The sequence below is a fragment of the Scyliorhinus canicula genome, chromosome 10, assembly GCF_902713615.1.
Source record: "Scyliorhinus canicula chromosome 10, sScyCan1.1, whole genome shotgun sequence".
NCBI classification, from domain to species: domain Eukaryota; kingdom Metazoa; phylum Chordata; class Chondrichthyes; order Carcharhiniformes; family Scyliorhinidae; genus Scyliorhinus; species Scyliorhinus canicula.
Window position 1 is genome coordinate 72482192 of NC_052155.1, and position 25016 is coordinate 72507207.

Sequence of the window (25016 nt, forward strand, 5' to 3'; positions counted from 1 at the left end):
GTGGAGAATATGCGGCACTGGGCGATCTGGTTAACCATGTCTGCAATTCTGGGGAGGGGGTACGCATCGAGGTGCGTGAACCGGTTAATGGTTTGGCTATAATCAACCACCATTCAGAACTTTTCCCCGGTCTTGACGACCACTACCTGAGCTCTCCAGGGGCTGTTACTGGCCTCTATGATTCCCTCATGTAGGAGCCGCTGGACTTCGGCTCTAATAAACACCCTGTCCTGCTGCGAGGGGCTACAGGTTTGCAGTTTGAAGTGAGATTAGGGAAGAGTGGAGGGGGTGGTCGATTTTTAGTGTCGCTAGACTGCAGGTAATGAGTGGAGGTAGGGGTCCGCCGAAGCTGAGTGTGAGGCTCTTGAGGTCACATTGGAAATCGAGTCCAAGTAAGAGTGGGGCGCAGAGGTCAGGGAGTACAGCTGGAAATTAGAGTAGCTGGCGCCCTGAATCATTAGGGTCGCGACGGTGCGCCCTTGTATGTGGACTGAGTGTGAGCCCGAGGCGAGGGAGATAGTTTTCCGTGCAGGGAAGACAGGGAGCGAACAGCGTCTTACCAGGTCAGGGTGTATGACGCTCTCGGTGCTCCTGGAGTTGAAGAGGCATGGTGTCCTGTACCCGTTGATTTTAACGGACATCATCAAGCTCTGGAGGTGCTTCGGACGCGACTGGTCCAACGTGACTGCGTTGAGTTGCGGGTAGTCGGCGGCTCGATCAGCTGTGCTGGAGTGGCCCCATGATGACTGTCCGCGCTTCAGACGCGACTGGTCCAACGTGACTGCGTTGAGTTACGGGTAGTCGGCGGCTCGATCAGCTGTGCTGGAGTGGCCCCGTGATGACTATCCGCTGAGGTCGTAGTCGTCGAGGTTCGGTTCGGTTGATGGCCAAGATGGCGGCCCCCATTGATCGCATGTGGCGGGTGCTGGTGAAGATGGCGTCCAAGATGGCGGTCCCCATGACTTGCACCTGGCCGGCCGCGTGGAGGAGGGTTGCCAAGATGGCGGCCCCCATGAGTCGCACATGTCGGGTGGGGGCGGAGTCAGCAGACATGCTGCAGCATTACGGGGTCTGCGGACCTATGAGTTTGGGAGGCGAGTGCTCTGGACTGCGGGGGAGTTTGGAGTTTTCGATTTGGCCAAACATACTCGGGCATAGTGTCCTTTGCGACCACAGCTGCTGCAGGTCGCGTTGCGGGCCGGGCAGTGCTGCCGTGGGTGTTGGGGCTGGCCACAAAAATGGCACACTGGTGCTCCATAGTGGGTGGGTGGCCGTGCGGCGCAGGCCTGAGGCGCAGGCCTGAGGCAGTCGCTGGTCGGGGGCCCACAATGGGGTCGCTTGGTCCGCAGGGAATGAGTTCAAACTGCGGAATGCGACCTCCATAGTCGTGGCTAACTCTACAGTGTCCTCAAAGTTCTGGGCCCCTTTTTCAAGCAATCGCTGGCGCACTTAGTTGGACCTGAGCCCTGCAACGTATACATCACGGACAGCGAGTTCCCTATGCTGGGAGGCTGTTACAGCCTGAAAATTGCAGTCCCGGGCAAGGGCTTTTAAATCGTGCAGAAAGTATTCTAGCGACTCCGCGGAGCGCTGGCAGCAGGTCGTGAAAATATGCCGTGCGTAGACCTCGTTAATCGGCCGCACATACACTCGGTCGAGCATATCTAGAGCCTCAGTGTATGAGGTGGTACAATTGAGTTGCGTAGAGATACGATGGCTCACCCGTGCGTGCAGTAGGCTGAGTTTCTGCTCCTCTGTAGTCTCGGACGTGCTTGATTCAGCCAGGTAGGCCTTGAAACATCGAAGCCAGTGTAGGAAGATTTCCTTTGCCTCTGCAGCCTGCGGGTCGACTTCTAGTCGGTCAGGTTTGAGGGCTGATTCCATAGTAGTTTTCTTCAAGTTTTCTAAGACTATTAAATTGATGTGACCATCAATTCACTAGACACACAATTGGAAGTAAACTGTGGTTTTAATAGTCTTACAACTGAACCTGCCTGCGACCAGAGGAACTGAGGGCAGGCTTATGGCTGCAGCACTTTATACTTCCGGTAGTGGGAGGGGCCATGGGCGGAGCCATGGGAGGAGCCAAGGGTGGAGCCCTGTACAAGCTCCTCATCTCCCCCTATGGGCAGAGCCGCGCAACGGCTCACATACAGAGCCCACAAGGACACAATACAATGCAATGCAATACAGTGTGAATTACAATACAGTATTATTCACCACACTCAGTTCATGTCTGATTATAGCAGGTAAATAAATTGGTGCACAACAATGAACTGTGGGTCCACCATCTTTTAAAGCAATAGCAATTCTTAAAATGAAAGCATATACCGCAAATGCTGGGAATCTGAAATGAAAAAAGAAAATACTAGAAACATTCAGCTGGTCTGGCAGCATCTGTGGTAAGAGAAACAGTGTTCTGTTTCTAGTCCAGTGCCATGCCACCACAAAACATATCTTCCCCTTACCATTCCCTGTCAGCATTCCACAGGAACAGTTCCCTCTGTGAAACCCTGGTCCGCTCCTCCATCACCCCCAACTTCTCATTCCTTTCCCACAACATCTTCCCATGCAATTTCAGAAGGTGCAACACCTGCCCCTTTACCTTTTCCCTCTTCAAATCCCAAGGCCCCAAACACTCATAGATTATCATAGAGTTTACAGTGCAGAAGGAGGCCATTCGGCCCATCGAGTCTGCACCGGCTCCTGGAAAGAGCACCCAACCCAAGGTCCACACCTCCACCCTATCCCCATAACCCAGTAACCCCACCCAACATTAAGGGCAATTTTGGACACTAAGGGCAATTTATCATGGCCAATCCACCTAACCTGCACATCTTTGGACTGTGGGAGGAAACCGGAGCACCCGGAGGAAACCCACACACACACGGGGAGGATGTACAGGCTCCGCACAGACAGTGACCCAAGCCGGAATCGAACCTGGGACCCTGGAGCTGTGAATCAATTGTGCTATCCACAATGCTACCGTGCTGCTCCCTTCAAGTGAAGCAGCATTTCACTTGCACCCTCTTCAATCTGGTCCACTGTATTTGCTGCTCTCAATGTGGTCTCCTCTGCCTTGGGGCACTTAAATGCAGACTGAGCAACTGCTTTGTGGAACACCTTCACTCATTCTGCAAATATGACCCCAACCTTCGTGTTGCCTGCCATTTAAACTCACCATCTTATTCTCATGCCCACAAGAGAGCAAATACAGAGGACCAGATTGAAGGAGATGCAAGTGAAATGCTGCTTTATCTGAAATGAGTGTTTGGACCCACCCATGACGCCAACAAACACCATCAAAACTGCACACAATACTCCAGGTGTGGCCTCACCAATGCCCTATACAATTGCAGTAAAACATCTCTATTCCTATACCCCAATCCTCTCGGTATGAAGGCCAACATACCATTTGCCTACTTGACTGCCTCTGCACCCGCAGGCTTACTTTCAGCATCTCATCCACAAGGACACCAAGGACTCGCTGAGTACCAACTCTCTCAATTTACACCCATTCAAATAATAATCTGCTTTCCTATTTTTTCTACCAAAGCGGATAACCTCTCATTTTTCCAAATTATACTGCATCTGCCATGCATGCGCTCACTCACTCACCTTGTCCAAATCCCACTGAAGCATCTCTACATCCTCCTCACAGCTCATCTTCCCACCCAACTTTGTATCATCTGCAAATTTGGAGATAATACATTTAATTCCCTCATCCAAATCATGAATATGTAATGTGAATAGTTGGGTCATAGCACAGATCCCTGTGGCACCCCACTAGATCAGAAAATGACCCATTTATCCAACTTTTTGCTTCCGGTCTGTTAACCAGCTTTCTATCCATCTCAAGACCCTACCCGTAATCTCATGCGCTTTAATTTATTAATCTGCCATGTGAGACCTTATTGAAAGCCTTCTTAAAGTCTAAATAAACCACATCCGCCAGTTCTCCTGAGTCAACTTTACTCGTTACACCAACATGCCTTAATGACTACCGTCCGGTGGCCCTGACATCAATCGTAATAGAGTCATAGAATCATAGATGTTTACAGTAGTAATGAAGTGGTTCGAGAGGTTGGTCATGAAACACATCTACTCCAGACTCCCAGGATGCCTCGATCCACTGCAATTCGTATACTGCCGCAACCGGTCCACAGCAGACGCCACCTCCTTGGCCCTACACTCATCCCTGGAGCACCTCAACAACAAGGACTCCTACATCAAATTCTTATTTATTGCCTACAGCTCAGCCTTCAATACCATAATCCCAGCCAAGGTAATATTGAAGCTCCCAAACCTAGGACTTGGCTCCTCACTCTGCAACTGGATCCTTGACTTTCTGATCCATAGACCACAATCAGTAAGAATAAACAACACTTCCTCCATGATAGTCCTCAGTACTGGTGTCCTGCATGGCTGTGTAATTGGCCCCCTAATATACTCCCTATACACACGTGACTGTGTGGAAAAATTTGGTTCCAACTCCATCTACAAGTTTGCTGACGACACAACCATAGTGGGTCGGATCTCGAACAACGATGAATCAGAATACAGGAGGGAGATGGAGAACCTAGTGGAATGGTGTAACGACAACAATCCATCCCTCAATGCCAGTAAAACTAAAGAGCTGGTCATTGACTTCAGGAAGCAAAGTACTGTACACACCCCTGTCTGCATCAATGGCGCCGAGATGGAGATGATTGACAGCTTCAAATTCCTAGGTGCGCACATCACCAAAAATCTGTCCTGCTCGCCCAAGTCGACGTCACCACCAAGAAAGCACAACAGCACCTGTACTTCCTCAGGAAACTAAGGAAATTTGGCATGCCCACACTGACTTACCAACTTTTACAGGTGCACCACAGAAAGCATCCAATCTAGCTGCATCACAGCCTAATATGGCAACTGCTCCGCAAAAGTCTGCAAGAAACTTCAGAGAGTCATGAACACCGCTCAGTCCATCACACGAACCCGCCTCCCATCCACTGACTCTATCTACACTTCCCGCTGCCTTGGGAAAGCGAGTAGAATAATCAAAGACCCCTCCCACCCGGCTTACTCACTCTTTTAACTTCTTCCATCGGGCAGGAGATGCAAAAGTCTGAGAACACAGATTCAAAAACAGCTACTTCCCTGCTGTTACTAGACTCCTAAACAACCCTCTTATGGACTGACCTGATTAATACTACACTCCTTTATGCTTCTCCCGATGCCGGTGCTTACGTAGTTACATTGTGTACCTTGTGTTGCCCTATTATGTATTTTCTTTTCATTTAATGTACTAAATGATCTGTTTGAGTTGCACACAGAAAAATACCTTTCACTGTACCTCAGTACACGTGACAATAAACAAATCCAGATCCAAAGAATTCTAGTAGATTTGTCAAGCATGATTTTCCTTTTGTAAATCCATGCTGACTTTGTCTGATTACACCACTGCTTTCCAAATGCTGTGCTATGCAATCCTTGATAACGGACTCCAGCAACTTCCCTCCTACCGATGTTGGGCTCACTTATCAATAATTCCCTGATTTCTCTCTATTTTTGAATAGCAGGGTTACATTCGCTACTCTCCAAGCTGCAGGAACCATTCCAGAATCCAATTAATTTTGGAGGATGACCACCAATGGATCTATAATTTCTAGGGCCGCTTCCTTAAGTACTCTGGGATGAAGATAATAATAATCTTCATTAGTGTCACAAGCAGGCCCACACCAAAACTGCAATGAAGTTACTGTGAAAATCCCTTCGTCGCCTGTTCGGGTCCATGGGGGGGAGAATTCAGAATGTCCAATTCACCTGGCAAACATGTCTTTCGGGACTTTTGGGAGGAAACCAGAGCGCCCGGAGGAAACTCACGCAGATACGGGGAGAACATGCAGATTCCGCACAGACAATGGTCCAAGCTAGGAATTGAACCTGGGTCCCTGACACTGTGAAGCAATGGTGCTACCAAGATTATCAAGCTCAGCAGATTTGTCCGCCTTCAATCCCATTAATTTCCCCAAAACTATTTCCTTCCTAATAGTAATTTCCTTCAGCTTCTCACTAAAAATCGTGTTTCTCAGAACTTCTGGTGCATTATTCATGGCTTCCTTTGTTTCCCAATCTGTCAGAGCCAGCTTATGCCTCATTCTATCATAGTTTCCTTCATTGAGGTCCTGGACCCTGGTCTCAGATCAACTACCTTACTATTCACCTTGACAAAAGAATTCTACCATTATACTCATCCCCAGGGGTCCTCTCACATCTAGATTGCTAACTAATCCTTTCTCATTGCACAATGGGCAGTCTAAGATGGCATGTTCCCTTGTTGGTTTTTCAACATACTGGCCCAGAAAACCACCCGTACACACTCCAGAAATTCCTCCTCTATTGTACTGTGAGTAATTTGAGTCACACAATCTATATGCAGATTAAAGCCACCCATAACCACAGATTTTCCTTTGTCACATGCATCTCTGATTTCCTGTCTACCACCCCTACAAATGATTTTTGCCCCTTGATGTTTCTTAACGCGACCCAGACAGATTCCACATCATCTGTACTGATATCTTTCCTCAATATTGTATCAATATTTTCTTTAATCAACAATGCGACTCCACCACCTTTTCCATTCTGCCTCTCCTTCTAAAAACTGAATAGCCATCAAATGTTTATTACCCTTCCTTGGTCACCTTGGAGCCATGTGTCAGCAATACTAACTATATCCCTTTACATATATCTATACAACTAATTCATCCATTTTATTTCAAGTGCTCCACATGTGAAATGTTCCAGTAAAGCACAACTCAAACTGCAGAAACAGCATCTCATCTTCTGATTCAACACTTTACATTGAGTTCAGCACCTTCAGATCTTGGACTTTCTCCTCAATCTTGACGCTCTTTATTAATCCAATCTTTTTGTCCCAAAACCCCACCCACGTGACCATCTGTCACTTTTGTTTTTACATTTGCATTCACAGAGCACTGACCCTTGCTCTGTTTTAATATATCTGCTATCTTACATTTATACCACCATCAGCACCGTCTTTAATCTTGGATTGGATTGGATTTGTTTATTGTCACGAAAAGTTTTTTCTGTGTGCAGCTCAAACAGATCATTTAGTGCATGAAAAGAAAATATGCAAAAGGCAATACAAGATACACAGTGTAAAAGAGAAAAATTGGTGTTAGTGTTAGAATTACGTTTTAAGAGAATAGTACGGTTATGGGAGATATAAAAAGAGATCTGTGCGAGAGAGCTCGCAGAGTTCTCACGCTCCGGCGCCATCTTGCAGGACCTTTACACTACCATTTTTAACACTACCATTAACACTCCCTTTTACACTACCATCTTTAATACTACCATCAACACTCCCTTTCTCTTATGCCGATGATATCATTGTCAAATCTCTCCCAGCCCCTACCTATCCCTGATCTTTTTTGTTCATAAAATCTATTACTTTTCTCCTTCTCTTAAGCTCTAAAGAAGTTATATAGATCTGAGAGGTTAATTCTGTTCCTCTCTCCACAGATACTGCCAGACCGGCTGTGTTTTTCCAGCATTTTCTGTTTTTATTTCAGCACACAATCCTTGCCTTGTACAGCAAACCTACTAACTGCATTCCCAAATTAGAGCTGCATATCCATCTCTGTCGAACATTCCAAGAGCTTGGAGAAAAGCAATTTATAATGAAGAACCATTCAAGATATTTGCAACTCCACTCCCACAACCCACAAAATGAATGCACACATTTTACACAATGCTCATGAGCAGCAGAAAAACACAGAGCAATACAATGTTCAAAAGCACGGAATGGGAATAAATGCTAATCCCCACTCACTTTATTACCGATTCTGAGACACATTGTCTGGGAAGGTGATAAATTTGTGTACATGGGTTGATGCTGGAAAAATGCGGTGAGGCATGTTCCTTAACCCCTGAATCTTTCTTGACAGCTGAGCACAGAGATCGCAGTTTGCCAACAACAGAAATGTCAAGGCCAGCTGATGAGAGATAGCAGATAATTTGCAACTTTAAAAATGACCTTGAATGTAATTTACTGTATGATTATTTATTTCCCAAAGATTTTAGATAGCTACATCTGAGTGCATTACAATAACCATGGCAGCCTTTCTGACAGGCTGATTGATGCTCAATTAGAATGATTAATTCACAAAACTACAAGTAGAAGATTGTCCTATTAAGGAACAAAGGGTACATTTACACTGAAACTGCAACATTGGGACAAAGGAGTCTGTGTCTTATTCAGGACCAGATGTGACATCAGAGCAGTGCACCATAACATTTCATAAAGGAGACAATCTCATTGCACTTCACGGGGGTCCGCCTCAAACCAATGCTAAACTTCTGATATTTGATTTTCTAATAAGACGGAAGACAAGATTGGATTGTCCCAATGTGCCTGTGCCTCCAATGTAGAATGGTAAGATGGACCCACTTTTCTGATTGGCGTTCTTATCCATAATTAGAATAAGCTACATGTACAATCTGAGCTTGGCTGTTGCAAATATTATTGGGGTCAAATAATCCATTGAAGTACCAGGTAATAACAAGTGGCAGTGAGGGTGGAAAAACAACCTATTTTTCACTCTGGTACCCTGGAAAGCTAAGACCAACTATTTTTTTTTGCCGCTGAAGAGCTGCTGAATTTGTACAGGAGGTGCACCAAAAAATCAGTGGCCGTACTTGAGGCTGAAAAGCACCCTCTAGAAGAGATACAAATTCAACAGCATTGAGAGGTACTGATGAATATAGAGTGTTAACTAAATCCCAGTTATCTGACTGTAAGTGAGGAATATAGAGATGAACTTTACGCACCCCCAAGGCAAGTTGGGGGATAGGGTAGTAAAATGGAATAGAAGGGATTCCCCCGGGAACCCACCTGTCCAAACCCAGGTGCAGTTTCATCCTTGAGCGGACAGGACCAGCCCAAACTTAATGGCTGCTTAAGGGCCTTATCCCGCCCAGTCTCAATTATTAGGTTGGCGAGATCGGGTGCAGGCAGGGTGGAAAGTGACATTTAAACTGTTCCCCATCTCGGGGAGGGAGGGGGGAAAGTGCCTCACTCTGAAGCCCCCACCCCGCTGAGTTTGGACGCTCCCCCCCCCAACCCCCCCCGCCCCTAGTTGCCACATTCCGGCACCTGTTCGTCTACACAGAGGAAGAATTCAGAATGTCCAATTCACTTAACAGCACGTCTTTCGGGAAGTGTGGGATAAAAACTGGAGCACCCAGAGGAAATCCACGCAGACACAGGGAGAACGTGCAAATTCAGCACAGACAGTGACCCAAGCCAGGAATCGAACCTGGGACCATCGCATTGTGAAGCAACAGTGCGAAGCACTGTGCTACCGTGCTGCCCAAATCGTAAACGTTATTGCTCATTTGTTGTGGAGTGGAAAAAGAAGAACGACTTTGATTTATACAGCACCATTCACGATTACAGGACATCCCAATGTGCTGTACAGCCAATGAATTACTTTGAAAGTACAGTCACTGCCGCAGGAAACTCCAGGAAATTTGCACACCCTTGTCTCCACAAACAGCAATATGGCGATGACTGGATTATCTCTGGGCGCGATTCTCCGGACTCACGACGGTTCGGAGAATAGCGAGCGTCGGAAATTTTTATGGCGACGCTGTTCCGACGCCCTCCCGCTATTCTCCGAACCCCGCAAAATGTCGGAGTCGCCATTCCCGACAAACGCCTCCTTCCCGCCCCTGACACGACCAGAATCGCCACTGAGAGCCCCCCCGCTATTCACCGGCCCGGATGGGCCGAAGTCCCGACGTCATGGCGCCCTGTTTGCACGTCGTGAAACACACCTGCTTTTTAAATTCGTCAACCAGTCGGCCTGGCTGACGACAGCTTGGAGGAGGTCAGGGCACCACTCTGCGCACCGCTCAGCGCACCGCTCGAGTCTGGCCACAACGGGGAAGGCATCCCTGAGAACGGGAGGGGGTCCAGAGCGGGGGGAGTGGGGGCGACGGGGGAGGCGGTGGGGGTGACGGGGGAGGCAGTGGGGGAGACAGGGAGGCAGTGGGGGGCGACGGGGGAGGCAGTGGGGGAGACGGGGAGGCAGTGGGGGAGACGGGGGAGGCAGTGGGGGAGACGGGGGAGGCAGTGGGGGAGACGGAGGGGGCAGTGGGGGGCGACGGGGGAGGCAGTGGGGGGCGACGGGGGAGGCAGTGGGGGAGACGGAAGGGGCAGTGGGGGAGACGGGGGAGGCAGTGGGGGGCGATGGGGGAGGCAGTGGGGGGCGACGGAGGGGGGGGTTAGGTAGAGAGTGAGCCGTCCAACCCCGTAACAAAATGTCTGCTACCATGCCATGGTGTGCCGGTCACGAGGACACGGCCGCTGGTTCCCCTGTGGCTTCCGGACACAGGCCACTGACGCACCCGTGAGGAGGCCATAGTTTACTGGCCGTTGGATGCAGAAAGTGACCAGGGGTTAGGCTGCCCGCGTGTCAGCAGAGCGACCAGGCCACCGGGACACACAGGTATCCCGTGGCAGGTGGCTGCTGAGGTGTAGACTAACCTCCGTCTAACATGTCCCGTTTCTCTGCCCCCACCACCCTTCTGTAGGTTAGCACGATGTATGGGAACAGAACGGCTATGTTCTGCGCAGTGGTTGGGGCCGCTCCACTGGATTTGGAGATGCAGCAGCATCCACACCCACAACCCGCAGTGGCTGCAGGGCCAGCTGCAGCAGCAGAGGGAAGGGCCGAGGAGTTGCCAGTCGTCGAGCAGCATGGGGAGGAGGAGGAGGAAAAGGAAGAGGAGAGAGTGAGGGTGCAGCCACGGCGCCAGAGGCGATGACCAAAGCCGAGGGTGTACCGTGTCCGGGTCCCTTTCCTAACAATGACGGACATCACCTGCAGGAGAAGACTCCGGCTGAGTAGGCAGACGGTGATACATATCTGCCAACTCCTGTCGCACCTCGCCCCACGTGGAATGGGGGGAGGACACGCGATCCCGGTTGCCATCAAGGTGACGGTCGCTCTGAACTTCCATGCTACCGGCTCCTTCCAGTCTCCGAGCGGGGACGTCTCCGGGATCTCCCAGTCATCGGTGCACAGGTGCATCCGGGATGTGACCGACGCCCTCTATGCCATCGCGGACCGCTACATCACCTTTCCCGAGGACCAAGCAAGTCAAGACTCACGAGCCCGTGGATTTGCCAGTGTGGCCGGGATACCGAGGGTTCAGGGGTCAATCGACTGTGTTCACGTCCCCATGCGCCCGCCTGCTGTGGACAAGGAAGTGTTCACAAACAGAAGGGGGACATACTCTATTAATGTCCAGGTGGTATGCGACCCCCCACATGACGTTGATGAACGTCTGTGCAAGGTTCCCAGGGAGTGTGCATGACTCCTACATACTGGCGCAGTCGTTCATCCCTGCGATGTTTGAGGGACGTCCCCCCCGGCTGAGGGGCTGGTTGCTAGGCGACAGGGGTTATCCGCTGAGGTCTTGGCTGATGACGCCTATACGGAGGCCTCAGACCAATGCGGAAACACGATACAACGAGGCCCATGCAGCAACCAGGGGTGTGGTGGAGCGCTGCCTTGGCCTCCTGAAGATGAGATTCAGGTGCCTGGACCGCTCCGGAGGGGCCCTGCAGTACCAGGCCGACAGGGTCGCTCGCATTGTAGTGGTCTGCTGTGCGCTGCACAACATCGCGATGCAGAGGGGAGATGACCTGCTGCAGGAGGCGGAGGGAGAAGCCAGTGGCAGTGGTGCCAGCACAGAGGAGGAGAAGGAGGAGGAGGAGGAGAGGGAGGAGGAGGAGGAGGAGGAGGCTGGCGGAGTGGCGGGCGCAGAACGCAGACACGACCCAGGTGCTAGTGATGTCCAGGAGGCGGCACGATGGACCCGGCAAGGACGGCGGGCACGCGACGCCCTGGTGGCAGCACGGTTCACGCATCGCATGTGACGTCCCCGATGAACACCAAACCACCACCTGCATCGCTAGTCATGCAGAGGGTCACCACACAACTGCCACCACCACAACCCCCCCCCCCCCCCCCCCCCCCTCAGTGTACACTGCTCCACTTCGACATGACGCTTATCACTGGGTACAGACGGTATGGCACAACATTGATGGCTGTGTCAGCGGGTGTGATCAGTGCCATGTGGAATGATGACAGCCCGCTCTGCGAAGAGCTGTGAGCTCAGAATCGTTAGAGAGAGTCTGACCCATGGCAATAGCTGAACCATCCACCTTGGTGGCCGCTGAGTTCGTCACTGACACTCCATCACGTGCCCGCGTGGGCTAGCTGTGGGAGGGGGTAGGGGCAGGGACTGCACACCCGGCACCGAAGTTTCACCATTCGTCAACCCCAGCGACACTCGGTCACCATCACGATTCCTGTGCCTGTGGAACAATCACACGGTATTACAAGTAAGGTGGAACAGTGCGTTTAATATTAACAATTATTTACAGGTGCCCTAGCCCCTACAACTAAACTGTGCCCTTCACCCGTGCCAACTTACTCACTTAGTTGCCTAACGGGCCCTACCACTACGTCTAAGTGACTCCCCAGATGATACAGCAGGAGTGGAGGAGGATTGCTGCGAATCGCCCTCCTCGACTCGTATCTCCTTGGCTAAGCGTTTCCTGGGGCGACCCAGCCTTGATGGGCCAGGCTGCTCTGCGGGCGTCTCGGGTGACATTGTGCCACCCTGCTCTGCCTGCTGCCCACCCGATGCACCAGGGATGGGACGGGGGGAGGCCGAGAATTCCAGGACGTCCCGTGATGGCCTTAATGGGACGGACCCCGAAACCTCCTCCTCCCTCGGGGAGCCCGGTGGCCCCCGGGCCTCACTTTGGGACAGAGGTGCGAGCGGGGAGGTGCCCCGTTGCACCACCGACACCTGGCGCTGCCAGTCCTGGAGGCCTGCAACGGTATCCACCAGGATCCGAAGGTTTGCAGAGACGGAGTCCAGGGAGTTAGACATTCCCACCAGGGACTGTGCGACCTCAACCTGTGTGTGCACGACGCCATCCAGCACATGTGTCAGGCGGTTGATGGTCTCCGCGACCGACTGCTGGGACTGTGCTATCGACTGCTGGGACTGTGCTATCGACTGCTGTGACTGTGCCATGGCATGCTGAGACTCGGCCATGGCGTGCTGAGACTCGGCCATGGCCCGCATGGCGCCGGCAATGTCGTTTTGGCTCTGGCACATTGCTGCCTGTGAGAGGGCAACCCTGTCCAGGGCCGAGGATGACGCGTGCACATTAACGCCAACGTCTTGCATAACCTGACCCATTGCCTCCACCGCGGATGCCACCCGTGCGGTGTCGGACTGGGTCTCTGCCATGAGCGGCACCACTCCCTGCTCTTGGACGCGGTTCGACTCCTCTAACAGCGTCTGCAGAGCCAGGAAGGCAGCCCTCCTCCCGCCATTGTTTCCCTGGGTTTCCTGAGGCATCGGCTGTGCGGGTGAGTTGATAAACTCCAGGAACTCAGAAAACGTCTGGGAGCCAGCTGCATGCTGGGCCTGGCCTGGCCTCCGCGAGTCCGGGCCCTCTGTTGCTCCGACCTCCACCTGCTGTACCTGCTCAGCTGTGATGTGCCAACCAGACTGTGCCCCAGGAGACTCATCACTAAATAGGCCCGCCGGGGTGTGTGTCTCTGGGATGATGGATGTGGTGGGAGAAAGCAGTGCCGCAAGCCCGACGCTCTCAATGTTTAGGGCCTCCTCCAGGGTGTGGGGCTGCTCAGCGACAGGAGGGTTGTTCCTGGCCATTTCTGGTGGTGGTGGTGGACTTCGAACCCTCTGTGCGTCCTGGTCCGCAGATTGGGTTGGGGCGGATTGGGCTGCCCGCTGATCGGGCACCCTCTGTTGTGAGGCCCCGGGTGAGGTGGCGGCAGATTCCTGTGTCCGTCTGGAGGCAGACGGCCCTGGTCGTTCGGCATCACGTCCTAGGGAAGAGAATGAGACGGGTTATTTCGATTTGCTCGGCAGGCCGCTGGACGGTCCCAGTGGGCAGGGTGTGTGAAGGGACAGAGGATGGGGGAGGTGTCCCAGTGGGCAGGGTGTGTGAAGGGACAGAGGATGGGGGAGGTGTCCCAGTGGGCAGGGTGTGTGAAGGGACAGAGGATGGGGGAGGGGTGAGTGTTTGTCAGAGAGGGTTGTCTCACTTGCTGCAGTTCCGCCAACCTCGCATAGCGCGATATCGCGGGTGGCAGACCCCCCAACAAGGTCCAGTGCCCTCTGTTCAAAGGTGCTGAGGGGGTGCATGTTGGGCGAACCCCCTCCAGTCTTGTGCCGCTCACGGTGGTTGTGAGCGGCCTTGGCCTGTTGGGGGAGGGAACATAGGTAGATCATTACAAAACGGTAGGTATCAGCAGTCCGTTCAGATACTGGCACAGTTTGGGGGGGGGCAAGTTGTCATAAGACGATTGCATCTCTCCTCGGGGCCAGAGCGCTGGGTCTGCGACAACTTTAGAACATAGAACATAGAACGATACAGCGCAGTACAGGCCCTTCGGCCCTCGATGTTGCACCGACATGGAAAAAATCTAAAGGCCATCTAACCTACACTATGCCCTTATCATCCATATGCTTATCCAATAAATTTTTTAATGCCCTCAATGTTGGCGTGTTCACTACTGTTGCAGGTAGGGCATTCCATGGCCTCACCACTCTTTGCGTAAAAAACCCACCTCTGACCTCTGTCCTATATCTATTACCCCTCAATTTAAGGCTATGTCCCCTCGTGCTAGCCACCTCCATCCGCGGGAGAAGGCTCTCGCTGTCCACCCTATCTAACCCTCTGATCATTTTGTATGCCTCTATTAAGTCACCTCTTAACCTTCTTCTCTCTAACGAAAACAACCTCAAGTCCATCAGCCTTTCCTCATAAGATTTTCCCTCCATACCAGGCAACATCCTGGTAAATCTCCTCTGCACCCGTTCCAAAGCTTCCACGTCCTTCCTATAATGAGGTGACCAGAACTGTACGCAATACTCCAAACGCGGCCGTACTCGAGTTTTGTACAACTGCAACATGACCTCATGGCTCCGGAATTCAATCCCTCTACCAATAAAGGCCAACACACCATAGGCCTTCTTCACAACCCTATCAACCTGGGTGGCAACTTTCAGGGATCTATGTACATGGACACCGAGATCCCTCTGCTCATCCACACTACCAAGAATTTTACCATTAGCCAAATATTCCGCATTTCTGTTATTCTTTCCAAAGTGAGTCACCTCACACTTCTCCACATTAAACTCCATTTGCTACCTTTCAGCCCAGCTCTGCAGCTTATCTATGTCCCTCTGTAACCTGCAACATCCTTCCGCACTGTCTACAACTCCACCGACTTTAGTGTCGTCTGCAAATTTACTCACCCATCCTTCTGCGCCCTCCTCTAGGCCATTTATAAAAATGACAAACAGCAACGGCCCCAGAACAGATCCTTGTGGTACGCCACTCGTAACTGAACTCCATTCTGAACATTTCCCATCAACTACCACCCTCTGTCTTCTTTCAACTAGCCAATTTCTGATCCTCATGTCCCCTCCTTGCTCGTCTCAGCTCTCTCTTTAGATCCTTCCTCGCTTGCTTGTAACTAGCAAGCGCCCCAACTGAAACTTCACGCCTCATCTTCACATAGGCCTCCTTCTTCCTCTTAACAAGAGATTCCACTTCTTTGGTAAACCACGGTTCCCTCGCTCGACCCCTTCCTCCCTGCCTGACTGGTACGTACTTATCAAGAACATGCAATAGCTGTTCCTTGAACAAGCTCCACATATCCAGTGTGCCCAACCCTTGCAGCCTACTTCTCCAACCAACACATCCTAAGTCATGTCTAATGGCATCATAATTGCCCTTCCCCCAGCTATAACTCTTGCCCTGCGGGGTATACTTATCCCTTTCCATCACTAACGTAAAGGTCACCGAATTGTGGTCACTGTTTCCAAAGTGCTCACCTACCTCCAGATCTAACACCTGGCCTGGTTCATTACCCAAAACCAAATCCAATGTGGCCTCGCCTCTTGTGGGCCTGTCAACATATTGTGTCAGGAAACCCTCCTGCACACATTGTACAAAGAATGACCCATCTAATGTACTCGAACTATATCTTTTCCAGTCAATATTTGGAAAGTTAAAGTCTCCCATAACAACTACCCTGTTACTTTCGCTCTTTTCCAGAATCATCTTCGCCATCCTTTCCTCTACATCCCTAGAACTATTAGGTGGCCTATAGAAAACTCCCAACAGGGTGACCTCTCCTTTCCTGTTTCTAACCTCAGCCCATATTACCTCAGAAGAAGAGTCCGACCATCTAGCATCCTTTCCGCCACCGTAATACTGTCCCTGACTAGCAGCGCCACACCTCCCCCTCTTTTGCCCCCTTCTCTGAGCTTACTAAAACACCTAAACCCCGGAACCTGCAACAACCATTCCTGTCCCTGCTCTATCCATGTCTCTGAAATGGCCACAACATCGAAGTCCCAGGTACCAACCCATGCTGCCAGTTCCCCTACCTTATTTCGTATACTCCTGGCATTGAAGTAGACACACTTCAAACCACCTACCTGAACACTGGCACCCTCCTGCGAAGTCAAATCTGTGCTCCTGACCTCTATACTCTCAATCTCCCGTACCCCAAAACTACAATCCAGGTTCCCATGCCCCTGCTGAATTAGTTTAAACCCCTTAAAGAGCACTAACAAATCTCCCCCCCCAGGATATTGGTGCCCCTCAGGTTCAGATGTAGACCATCCTGTCTATAGAGGTCCCACCTTCCCCAGAAAGAGCCCCAGTTATCCAGAAATCTGAATTTCTTTGTGAACCATCCTCAAATAACTCTGCCCCGATCCCTCTCCCCCCCCCCTCCCGTGCCGGGGGGGGGGGGGGGGGGGGGGGTGCTTAAGTTAAGGTTGTGACTAGGGGGCACCCTCATGGCACTTAGCCTGGCAGACCTGGTGAGGTCGTGTAGCTTCTTCCTACATTGCTCAGCTGAGCGAGGGGTCTGCCCCACAGCACTGACGGCAGCAGCCACGTCACGCCAGGCCTGGCGTACCGCGCTGGCAGGTTGGCGATGCCCTCTCCGCGGGTGGATGATGCCCCTCCTCTGCTCCACGGCATCGAGCAGCGCCTCAACGTCAGCATCAACAAAGCAAGGAGCAGCTCTCCTCGGCTCCGACATCCTGCCCGACAGATTCTGTGGTCGCCCGCGCCTTTTTACGGCGTCGGGCGGCGTCACGTGGGCGTGATCGTGTCGTCGCCGTGTTCCGTCGTCATCACGCACGTAATTGACGCGGCCGCGCTACTAGCCCATTTCCAGGAAGTGAATCCGTCGGGAAATGAAGCCTTCGCGACCGTCGTAAAACGCTCCCGATTTTTACGACGGTTTTACGATTTTCCGCGGGTGCGGAGAATTTCGCCCTCTATTTTTAAAGGTTTTTATTCAAGTTTTTCATTTTGCGCAATACAAAATAAACAAATCTGTGTAGACCAGATACCAATTTACGAAAGCCAAACATTGAAGATAGCCCCCAAGACCCTACCCCCTTTAAACCCCTGGTGTTGGGGGCCTGTGTCCGTTTTAAAAATTTTATTTTAAAATATTTTTATTGAATTTTTACATCTGTGCACTATGCAATAGGTGAGCAATTTTGTTACTGTTGCCCTGATGACTTTGTTGGGGGGAGGAGGGGGCTCTGGCCCCCTCCTCGGTCTTTTTCCATGTCCCCTCCTGATGTTTCCCTGAGTTCCTCCCTTGCTGCCCTCCTCCCCACCTTTTTCCTATCTTCTCTGTGCGGTCCTATATGCCCCCCCCCCCCCCCCCCTCCCCTAGTAAGACAGTGGGTAGCACTGTTGCTTCACATCAGGGTACCACGTTTGATTCCTGGCTTGGGCCACTGTCTGTACGGAGTCTGCACGTTCTCCCTGTGTCTGCGTGGCTTTCCTCCGGATGCTCCGGTTTCCTCCGACAAGTCCCTAGAGGCGTGCTGTTAGGTGGACATTCTGAATTCTCCCTCCGTGTACCTGAACAGGCGTCGTAATGTGATGACTGGGGCCTTTTCACAGTAACTTCATTGCAATGTTAATGTAAGCCTACTTGTGACAATAAAGATTATTATTATTATCCGCCATTGGCCTCAAACAGGTCTTGGAACAAGCTGATGAATAGCCCCATGCTTTCTGGGGATGGTGTATTTGATCTTCTCCAGATGGGGAAATTCCAACAAGTCTGCCAGCCAGTCCACAGCTGTGGGTGGTACTGCTGATTGTCAGGTGAGCAGGATTCTCTGCCGTGTGATTAGGGAAGCAAAAGCAAGGACATGGGCCCTCTTCCTCATATGAAGTTCTGGCTGGTACGAAACCCAGAAGACTGCCACTCTTGAGCACGGCTCCACCCTCACCCCCATAACCTTGGACATCGCCTTGAAGCAGGTTGTCGGGAACCCGACAAGTCTGGGGCAGGCCCAGAACATGTTGGCGTGGTTGGCTGGGCCTCCCTGGCACTCTTCACACTTGTCCTCCACCTCCGGGAAGAACCTGCTCATTCTTGTTCTGGTCAGTTACGCGAGGTGCACCACTTTGAACTGCATGAGGCTTAGCCTTGCACAGGAGGTGGTGAAATTGGCCCTGCTCAGTGCTTCCCTCCAGAGTGCCCACCTTATCTCCGTCCCTAGTTTGTCCTCCCGTTTCGGTCTTGCTCATTCTAGTGGTGTTCTCGCCCTTTCTAACAGTCGGCTGTAAATGTCCCTGCAGTTCCCTGTCTCCATACGGTCCGCGTCCAGCAGTTCCTCCAACATTGTGTCTCGGGGCCCTAGGATACCTCATTGTCTCCTTGTAGAGGAAGTTTTTGATTTGTAAATGTCGGAGCTCCTGTCCGTTCAGTAGCTCCAATATTTCCGTCAGCTCGTTCAGGGTTGCAAGTCTATCCCTCATATAGAAGTGCCTGATAGCCAGCGTCCCCCTGTCCTGTCTCCACTTCTTAAAAGTGGCGTTTAGCATGGCTGGTGAGAAGTTGTGGTTGCTGAAGATGGGGGCCATGGTGGACACCTCGATTAAGCCAAAGTGTTGTCTCATCTGGTTCCAAGTTTTTAACGTACCTACCACCACTGGGCTGGACGTGCACTTTGCCGGGGGCGGGGGGGGGGGGGGGGGGGGGGGGGGGGTGGATGGGGGTGCTGTCGTGGCTGGGGCTCAGAGGGTTGTTTCCATACAGGTAGACTCTTCCATTTTTACCCATTCCTTGCTCGGCTCCCTTACTCATCCCCTCACTCTCTCAGCCGTGGCTGCCCAGTGGTAGTATTGCAGGTTCGGAAGGGCCAGGGCGCCTATGTTTCTTCTCCTCTGCAGTGTATTTTTGGGGATTCTTGGAATATTTTCCCCCTATACAAACACCATAATCATTTTATCTATTCCTTGGAAAAAAGCCTTGGGGATTAAGATCGGTATGGATCTAAACATGAAATGAAATGAAATGAAAATCACTTATTGTCACAAATAGAATTCAAATGAAGATACCGTGAAAAGCCCCTAGTCGCCACATTCCGGCGCCTGTTCGGAGAGGCTGGTACGGGAATTGAACCGTGCTGCTGGCCTGCCTTGGTCTGCTTTCAAAGCCAACGATTTAGCCCTGTGCTAAACCAGCCCAGGAGGAGGAACCTTGGCAGTACATTCATCTTGATCGTCTGCACCCTCCCTGGCAGGGAGAGCTGGAGTGTATCCCATCTCTGTAGGTCCTTTCTAACTTTCTCCATCAGTCTGGTCAGATTCCATTTGTGGATCCGTATCAAGTCGTGGCCTATCTAAATCCCCAGGCAGCAGAATTTGTTTTAGGTTAGTTTAAATGGTACATCCTCCAGCTCGTCCTTCCACCTGTCGGATTCACTGGGAACACCTCGTTTTGCCCAGGTTGAGTTTGCAGCCTGAGAAGGCTCCAAACTCTTCCAGGAGGAGCCTGATGGTTTCTTTCAAGCCGTTCCACCGGTCCGAGATGTAGAGGAACAGGTCGTCCATATAGAGTGAGACTCTGCTCTCAGCTCGCTGCATCCTCTTCAGATACCCTTCCAGCCTTTTGCAGTGCCCCCCTTGCCAACTCTCCCCTTACGTTGCTCAGCTTATCGCCGCGGTGCCCCCCCCCCCCCCCCCCCCCCCCCCCCCCCCCCCCCCACCCCCGCCCCACCAGACGCTCCCTCCCTTCCGGGACATGCGCTGTGGCTCCCTCTGCATGAGCTTTCCTTTCTATTGTGGTGGCCCCCCTCCCGGAGCTGATCTTATACCGTTGCCGTACCTGCTAAATATCTGTTCCCTCTGTCTCTGCCTCACCCTCTCCTGCGTTCTGCTGCCCTCACCCTCCACTGTTGTTTGAGCTTCTGGGTTGCTGTAGAGTAAAGGAGACAAGAGTTCTACATCTCCACAAAACACATTTAGTATTTTGGTCCAGCTTCACACACAAATCTCCACCTACAAATAGTGCCACCTGTAACTTCTTTATATATCTGTGACTTCTATTAGATAACGGGCAGACAGTGCAGGGATCCCCCGTGGCCGTTCCCCTTCAAAACAAGTCTACCGTTTTGGATGCTGGTGGGGGGGGGGATGACCTACCCGGGGAAGTCCCTAGCGGCCAGGTCTCTGGCACTAAGTCTGGCTCTGTGGCTCAGAAGGGAAGGGGGAGAATAGAAAAGCAATAGTGATAGGAGGCTCAATAATTAGGGGAACAGATAGGAGATTCTGTGGTCGCGATCGAGACTCCCGGAAGGTATGTTGCCTCCCGGGTGCCAGGGATGTCTCAGATTGAGTCTACAGGATTCTTAAGGGGGAGGGGGAGCAACCAGAAGTGGTGGTGCACATAGGCACCAACGACATAGCTAAAAAAAGGGATGAGGATCTAAAAGTGATTTTAGGGAGTTAGGTTGGCAGCTAAAGAGCAGGACAAGCAGAATAATGATCTCAGGATTGCTACCAGTGCCACCTGCAAGTGAGGCAAGGAACATAGAGCGAGTGCAGCTGAACACGTGGCTACAGGGCTGGTGCAGGAGGGAAGGCTTCAGATTTGTGGATCATTGGGATATCCTCTGGGGAAGGTGGGATCTGTACATAAAGTACGGATTGCACCTAAATTGGAGGGGCACCAATATCCTGGTTGGGAGGTTTGCTAGAGTCTTCGGGAGGATTTAAACTAGTTTGTCAGGGGGATGGGAACCAGAGCTATGGATCAGAGGATAGGGTAGCTGTTAAACAGGCAGAAATAGTATGCAGCGAGTCTGTGAGGAAGGATAGACAGTTGATAGGGCAAAGTTGCACTCAGTGGAATGGGTTAAAGTGTGTCTGTTTCAATGCAAGGAGTGTCAGGAATAAGGGAGATGAACTTAGAGCATGGATCAGTACTTGGAATTACGATGTTGTGGCCATTACGGAGACATGGATTTCACAGGGGCAGGAATGGTTGTTCGATGTTCCGGGGTTCAGATGTTTACAGAAGAATAGGGAGGGAGGTAAATGAGGAGGGGGAGTGGCACTGTTAATTAGGGAGTGCACCACAGCTGCAGAAAAGGAGGTAGTTGAGGAGGGTTTGTCTACTGAGTCAGTATGGGTGGAAGTCAGAAACAAGAAAGGGGCAGGCAGTTTATTGTGAGTTTTCTATAAACCTCCCAATAGCAGCAGAGAAACACAGGAACAGATTGGGTGGCAGATCTTGGAAAAGTGCAGAAGTAACAGAGTTGTTGTCATGGGTGACTTCAACTTCCCTAATATTGACTGGAACCTCCTTACTGCAAATGGTTTGGATGGAGCAGATTTTGTCAGGTGTGTACAGGAAGGATTCCTGACTCAATATGTAGATAGGCTGACGAGGGGGGAGGCCATATTGGACTTGGTGCTCGGCAATGAACCAGGCCAGGTATCAGGTGTCTCGGTGGGAGAACATTTCAGTGACAGTGACCACAACTCCTTGACCTTTACCATAGTCATGGAGAGGGATAGGAACACTCAGTATGGGAAGGTATTTAATTGGGGGAGGGGAAATTATACTGATATTAGACAGCAGCTGAGGAGCATAAAGTGGGAACAATTGTTCTTGGGGAAATGCACAACAGTAATGTGGGGATTCTTTAAGGAGCACTTGCTGCGAGTGCTGAATAGTTTTGTCCCACTGAGACGAGGAAGGAATGGTAAGGTGAAGGAACCTTGGATGACAAGGGAAGTGGAGCTTCTAGTCAAGAGGAAGAAGGAAGCTTAAGTAAGGTTGAGGAAGCAGGGCTCCAGAGGGTTACAAGGTAGCCAGGAAGGAACTCAAAAATGGACTGAGGAGAGCTAGAAGGGAGCATGAAAACGCTCTGGCAGGAAGGATTAGGGAAAACCCCAAGGCGTTCTACACTTACGTGAGAAATAAGAGGATGATCAGAGTGAGAGTAGGGCTGATCAGGGATAGTGGAGGGAACTGGTGCCTAGAGTCTAAGGAGATCGGGGTGGCCCGAAATGAATGCTTTGCTTTAGTATTCACTAGAGAGAGGGAACTTGTTGCCCATGAGAACAGTGTGAACCAGGTTAATAGACTCGAACAGGTTGATATTAAGAAGGAGGATGTGCTGGAATGTTTGAAAAGCATGAGGATAGATAAGTCCCCTGGGCCTGATGGGATGGAAAATGAAAATCGCTTATTGTCACAAGTAGGCTTCAATGAAGTTACTGTGAAAAGCCCCTAGTCGCCACATTCCGGCGCCTGTTCGGGGAGGCTGTTACGGGACTGGAACCGTGCTGCTGGCCTGCCTTGGTCTGCTTTCGAAGTCAGCGATTTAGCCCTGTGTTAAACAGCCCCTGGGATATACTCAAGGTTACTACGGGAAGCGAGGGAGGAGATTGCTGCGCCGTTGGCGATGATCTATGCGTCCTCACTCTCCACTGGAGTAGTACTGGATGATTGGAGGGAGGCGAATGTTGTTCCCCTGTTCAAGAAAGGGAATAGAGAAATCTCTGGGAATTACCGACCCATCAGTCTTACGTCTGTGGTGAGCAAAATATTGGAAAGAATTCTGAGAGATAGGATTTATGATTATTTCGAAAAACATAGTTTGATTAAAGATAGTCAGCATGGCTTTGTGAGGGGCAGGTCATGCCTCACAAGCCTCATTGAATTCTTTGAGGATGTGATGATACACATTGATGAAGGTCGGGCAGTGGATGTGGTGTATATGGATTTCAGTAAGGCATTTGATAAGGTTCCCCATGATAGGCTCATTCAGAAAGTTAGGGGGCATGGGATGCAGGGAAATTTGGCTGTCTGAATACAGAATTCACTGGCCGAAAGAAGACAGCGAGTGGTAGTAGATGGAAAGTGTTCCGCCTGGAGGTTGGTGACCAGTGATGTCCCGCAAGGATCTGTTCTGGGATCTCTGCTTTTTGTGTTTTTTATAAATGACTTTGATGAGGAAGTGGAAGGGAGGGTTAGTAAGTTTGCCGATGACACGAAGTTTGGAGGAGTTGTGGATAGTGTTGAGGGTTGTTGCAAGTTACAGCAGGACAGTGACAGGATGCAGAGCTGGGCTGAGAAGTGGCAGATGGAGTTCAACCTTAATAAATGTGAAGTGATTCATTTTGGAAGGCTGAATTTGAATGCTGAATACAGGGTTAAAGGCAGGATTCTTGGAAGTGTGGAGGAACAGAGGGATCTTGGGGTCCACGTACATAGATCCCTCAAAGTTGCCACCCAGGTTGATAGGGTTATTAAGAAGGCGTATAGTGTGTTGGCTTTCATTAATAGGGGGGTTGAGTTTAAGAGCCGAGAGGTTTTGCTGCAGCTTTATAAAACTCTAGTTAGACCACACTTGGAATATTATGTCCAGTTCTGGTTGCCTCATTATAGGAAGGATGTGGATGCTTTGGAAAGGGTAAAGAGGAGATTTACCAGGATGCTGCCTGGACTGGAGGGCATGTCTCATGAAGAAAGTTTAAGGGAGCTAGGGCTTTTCTCACTGGAGCGAAGAAGGCAGAGAGGTGACTTGATAGAGGGGTACAAGGTGATGAGAGGCATGGATAGAGTGGATAGCCAGAGACCATTCCCAGGGTGGAAATGGCTGTCACGAGGGGACATAATTTTAAGGTGATTGGAGGAAGGTATAGGGGAGATATCAGAGGTAGGTTCAATACACGGGGAGTGGTGGGTGTGTGGAATGCACTTCCAGCAGAGCTGGTGGAGTCAGAGTCATTAGGGACATTTAAGCGACTCTTGGACAGGCACATGGACAGCAGTAATTTGGAGGGGTGTAGGTTAGGTTGATCTTAGATTAGGATTAATGGTCGGCACAACATTGTGGGCTGAAGGGCCTATTCTGTGCTGTACTGTTCTATGTTCTATAATTAACATCAAATTAGTGTTTAATGGGTAGATCTGTTAACCCATTCCTAACACCTGTGGTCTGACCTTTCTGATCAAAGTGAGGGAGTACAATCCCGTGCAAACATAGTGTTCGTCCATCATCTTTTTTTTTCTCCACTCTTTCCTCCTTTGCTTTGCCCTTAGCATTGCCTTGCCTTCCCCATGACCAGGCTGTTTGTCCGATCAAACTTTTTTTCAATATAAATTTTGAATACCCAATTATTTTTTTATCCAATTAAGGGACAATTTAGCATGACCAGTTCACCTAACCTGCACATCTTTGGGTTGTGGGGGTGAAACCCATGCAGACATGGGGAGAATGTGCAAAACTCCACACGGACAGTGACCCAGAGCCAGGATTCGAACCCGAATCCTCAGTGCCGCAATCCCAGTGCTACCAACTGCGCCACATGCCGCCCTTGTCCGGGCAAACTTGTCCACATCTTCCGGGGTGTTGAGAAAATTCTCCTTATTTTGGAACATGACCCAGAGCCTGGCTGGGGACAGCATTACAAATCTCACTCCATTCCTGCACAGAGCCGATTTCGCCTGGTTGAACTCGGCCTTTGCTTTGCCAGGTCTGCCCCAATGTCCTGGTAGAACCGGATTCTATGCTTTTCCCAGCTGCTCGCCTTCTTC

The 25016-nt window shown here is 50.9% G+C and overlaps 1 protein-coding gene across 11 annotated transcripts in view; it reads left to right on the forward strand.

Annotated features, from left to right (window-relative positions):
- dlgap1a (discs, large (Drosophila) homolog-associated protein 1a) overlaps nt 1–25016 on the forward strand; it is a 1116163-nt gene that overhangs the window by 140899 nt on the left and 950248 nt on the right. For 2 of the 11 annotated variants that reach the window (XM_038809172.1, XM_038809171.1), the window contains exon 1: nt 8334–8440. The exons of the other annotated variants lie outside the window; for them this stretch is intronic. The gene's annotated coding sequence lies outside the window, so the exon portion shown is untranslated. Of the gene's footprint in view, nt 1–8333; nt 8441–25016 lie in introns of those variants that run through there. 11 annotated transcript variants of the gene reach the window in all.